The sequence below is a fragment of the Carex rostrata genome, chromosome 12, assembly GCF_964058835.1.
Source record: "Carex rostrata chromosome 12, lpCarRost1.2, whole genome shotgun sequence".
Classification (NCBI taxonomy): Eukaryota; Viridiplantae; Streptophyta; class Magnoliopsida; order Poales; family Cyperaceae; genus Carex; species Carex rostrata.
The window spans coordinates 9,328,709-9,333,971 of record NC_135929.1 but is presented as its reverse complement, the minus strand read 5'-3'; positions in this window follow the sequence as shown (position 1 = coordinate 9,333,971).

Sequence of the window (5,263 nt, the reverse complement as noted above, 5' to 3'; positions counted from 1 at the left end):
AGGTTTTAAGATATCAGACTTATGATAACATGTGACATAGTTATATACTCTCATTTGAAAAATATGTGGTACATAGAATGATTTGGTCATTCTAATTATGTTTTCTACCTAACTAATATCATGACAATGATATGAAATTGAGAGCAAGAAACTTGTTCAATTTTTTTTTTTTTAACCTTTCATGGTAAAATACTTGATATATTACTAAAATTCCCGTGTATTAATATGAAATAATTAATGCATATGCATTGGATACGAAAATTTGATCACACTATAATTAATATTGGTTTTCTTTCCCTTTGTATTTGCACTGCCTTAAATGGAAAAAATGTCCACACAGTCCAGTATTACTTCCTCTTTGATGCAGCCAGTAAAACAGATGAGGTGCAGCAGAGAGGGAATTCGATAATCTAATGCCAATGAAAAAAAAAAGGAATGCTCCTCATTCAGGAACTTAGCAAGGGACTCTAACGATAGAACTTTAGTGAACTACAAACAAGCTTGCTGTTGAGTTGAATAGCGATGAACTAGAATCGCCAAATAAAGGTGTGCAATATATTTTGGGTTTTGTTTAGCTTAATTTTCAGATCATTGTTATTTGAACACACCAGCCATGATATTTATGTTCAACTTTGATCACCACATATACATCGTTGTACTTTGTATCTAAGGTTGTCAAGGGCAGGGGCGGAGGGAATCAAACACATATGATGGTCAACCATATAATTTTTTTTTACGGAAATGGACGTCACTTTTACAATACCATGCTATTTTAGTCTAAATTTAAATAGAAAATCATATATAAATACAAAAAAGCCTCCACCCCCGGTAAAGGGAAGCACACATCTGCTTAGAAAAATGATTATTGTTGGCTCTCTTTCTGTTCATTATATTATTATTTAATTATTGTTCTTATTCTTAACATCTTTTGTTCCGAATCCGCATCAGTAACTTCTTTTTTCACTCAAGTACTTGGATGAATCAACTGATTTGATAGTACATGTGTAGCATTTCCTTTTTCTGAATTGCTTGGCTTCTGAATTAATTAATTGCAATAGAACATGCTCATTTATATAGGGATATAAATTAGACTGGACTACTGCTGCGTAATTAATACATATATAGTATAGAGCCGTTTTATGTTTACGAGAAAGACTGTTGCGTGTTCCCAAACAAGCTCTTTGTAATTTCACAGTTGTTCATTTATATTCACTCATTTAAATTTTTTGATCTAATATATACAATTATATTGATCATAATCAGTGATTAGTATCAATACGTACACTTAATATAATTTAATTTTAGTATGACATTTTCTATAAAAAAGAAGAAGAAAAACAATATCCTAACAAATTTCCCATGCATTTGCCGAGCACCTACATTATAAAATTTCCTATGAGTTAAATAACTTTGATTTTGACAAATTAAAATTCTCATTCCTATATTAAAAAATTTCATTCTCACAAATTTCCTTGTTTCCGAATAGGCCTTTAGTGTTCTTATTAACTTCTTTTCTTATTATCCTCATCAGTAACTTAATTCTTTTGCATAATAGCTGGGTCGTTTTACAAGCTAGCCTATATATACTTCACCGAAATTCTGGAGTACATATATATATGAACCAACTGATTTGATAGTTCAATTGTGAAGTTTCGTTTTTTTTGTGTGAATTGCTTGGCTTTTCATTGTGATGTTTCATCTTTTTTGTGTGAATTGTTTGGCTTCTTGTGGAATTGCTTGGTTGCTTCTGTTTCTGAGTGCATATATCACTACAGCAGAACAGATTTTCTGCGACCGGTATCAGCGACCGGTGCTGGCGCCAGTCGCAGAAAGTCTATTTTTTTTCAAAAAAAAAAAAAACTGACTTCTCTGGCGACCAGGAGTTTATGCGACCGTATCAGCGACCGGCGACATTACCGGTCGCAGAAAGTTTTTTTTTTTTTTTTTTTTTTTTTTTGATCGCTCAAATTTTAGGGTAAAAAAAAAAAGCGCCAGAACCCCAAACCCAAACCCTTCGTCCCCGCGCGAATCCCAAACCCTTCGTCTCCGCACGAACCCCAAACCCTATCTTTCCGTCTCCCTCCCGAGTCCAGACCCAAACCCTACACCCCAGTCTACTCTCCATTCCGCCTCTCCCTTCTTCTCGCCTTCTTCTTCTCCACTCCGCCTCTCCTCTCCTCTCCGATTCCTCCTCTCTTCTCTTCCGTTCCACCTCATCCATTTGCAAGACGACGAGGCTGGAAATACAAAATCAAAAGGGTGCCCTGCTGATTTGTGACTTTGGACTCGGAGACGGTCGAGAGGCAGTGCTGGTTTCAACGGAGGGTTTTGCCCTTTCCTTGATTGATCGGTCCTTTGGCTTATAATATTACAGCACAAACATAATATTTACTGATATTTCGGTTCAGCTGGTTGGATAGGTTTTATTTGGTTTTCAATTTTCGAAACCAAACCATAAATCAAGAACCTATCTCCCGTAATTTTGAAATCAAATATCTGATTAGTTTTTGTGCCTTATTCAATTTGTATGCTGTTAATTAGAAAAGGAAGGTGCTAATCTAGAAATTACCTGATATGCTTGGTTTAGACAGCAATGGTTAGGTCTTTATTCTTGTATGTGTAGCATTATTTTACTTGTGCTACATTAGAATCCAATTTTTTTTATGAATCCAGTACCTAACGAAAGCAATTAGGAGAATGATACAAACATTTTTATTCTCTAAATGCAATACTTTTGTCAGGAGTTGAACGAATCACAGTCGGAGTTATTGGGAAGGCTTCGTGGGCTGAAGGAGGTACCTATGATTTTTATGACATTTTATTTTTACTGTAGTTAATGTCATAGATTCATTTAATCAATTTTTCTGGTTTGATGTTTGAGGCTTGCTTATGTTGATGGAAGCAAACTATTTTGAATTTTTTTTTAAAACTAGTTTGAAAATAAGTTTTGATTTATATTTTACCTTATATTTGTTATTTGCTCATATTTTCAGATTGCATTGAAAGGTACTGTTTGCTTGCTTCAATGGGATCTAAATCACATCGCTCTAAAAGGGTTACTAGTATGTCTTAGAAGGTACAACCACGAACATTTATTTTGCTTGTAGGTTTTTATTCATGAAAAATCTGAACTTGATTATAGAATTGTTGTGTTGATATTCACAACTAACAATATTCTCCCTTTGATGAGCCTTTTTTGCTTAGCTTGGAACTGGTGTTATATGGTTAAGAACTGGTGTTCTTTGTACCTCTTTTTTTTTATGCTTAGCTACTGTTGTGACAAAATCAGTATTTTTGTTGAATTAAAGTAGTAAGGTATTTTGAATTATTTGTAGAACTATGAGTTTCTTCCAATTTTATGTACTTGTCAGTTTCTACACAAGGTTCTGATTTGATTGACAATTTTACCCTTTTCTGACAGTCCATCTTTGAAAATTTATTGGGACTTTTTGGAAGTGGTATTTGCATCAATATAATGAAACCGTATCGAGTTAGAAATTTATAGTTTTTTTGCATGAATGACCTTGTACTTGTTTCTATTTATATGCTTATTTAGGAATAACTTATAATTTTGACTTGTATTAATGTAGGTATATGATGTGATGTAATCCTTAAACATGTCGGTCGTGACTTGTGCGTGAGGTGTCAATGATAGTAAGAACAAAAAGACTGTAATTTTGGGATTTTGATTCAATTTACAATTTCTAATAAGTTCTAAATATGCAGGACCGGTTTTGTCAGTTATTTTTTATTTTTTTTTATTTCATGACTTGAGAATTTTGAGGAAATTGTAATTGATACTATGGCAAAATTAGAATTGTTGTGTTGATATTATTACTGTTGTATCTCAAATCAAAACCGTAATTTTGTATGATATTTGATATAACAATTGGATTGATCTATTGTGTATGTTTTGAGAAAAGTAAAATGAAAAAAAATTGACAGAATAGTAAATAATAAAAAAAAACTGACATAATAGTTTCAGCGACCGGATTTGACTATCAGCGACCGTTTTTTTGGTCGCAGATACCCTTTCATGACGTCAGCAAAAAAACAACAGCGACCAAAAAAATTGGTCGCAGAAAAAGTAACAGCGACCGGGTGACGTCTTTCAGCGACCGGTGACGTCATCGGTTGAGTATCTGCGACAGTGCTTTCAGCGACCGGGGTATCAGCAACCGGAATTGACTTTCTGCGACCGGAAAACCGGTCGCAGAAAGTCAGTTCTGTTGTAGTGTATATATGAGCCAACTGATTTGATAGTCCGAGAATTTGGCTTCTGAAGTTACAACAAGAACATGCTCATGTATATAACCACCTAAATTAGACTGAACTATTGTTGCCGAATTAATACATGTATAGAACCTTTTTACATTTGTGTTGTAGATCATATCAGAGAAAAACAAGATAAGAAGTTCGAGTTGTCCGCTAAATTTTTGGATTTGTTTTATTGACGCCAAAGATTACTAGCAGCATTTTTTGATTTGTTTTTTTTTATTTTGATATCATATCAATTGGAGTATATTTAGTTTCAAATTTAGTTACAAATTAATATAAATTATATTTTTGAACATTCTAAAAACAAGTATTAAAATAAATAATTATAATTGGCAAATTTATATTTAACTACTATATTTTTATAATAACTAAATATATTAATAAGCAAAGATTAGTCTATTACCACTTTATATTTATTTTTTTACTGATTATATCATATCATGTGTTAAATTTTTTGAAAACACAAGTTAACAAGATTCTTATACATAATTTAATTTATAATTAGTTAAATTTATTTTTTTTTCTCAAAAAAAGGTTGTGTAATGCTAAATATATTTGAATATTAACAAAATAAGTTTGCTGTGAATTATATTATGTATGTTTTGCATTTTTTTTCTTATTTATTTTTGCAAACAAACATAACACTAAAAGATTAATCCAACTAATAATAATCATATATAAATAAGTGATTCACAATAGATAATAAAAAAACGTGTCAAATACAATAGATCCATAACATATTTATTTAATTATCGAGTAGGTTGGTTAAGGGCCACATTAGGTCAAATCGAATTGGATCAACCAATTTGAATCGAATAAGAAATTGTCCCTAGTGAGTATATTATAATAAGTGTAATGATGATTATATATTTAACATAATGCGTCATTTAGAATATAAAAAGTTGATTCTCAGTACCTACTTTTATATAGTTCTTATCTGAATACATGTGTAGACATTAAAAGACCGTCACAAAATAGCAAAATC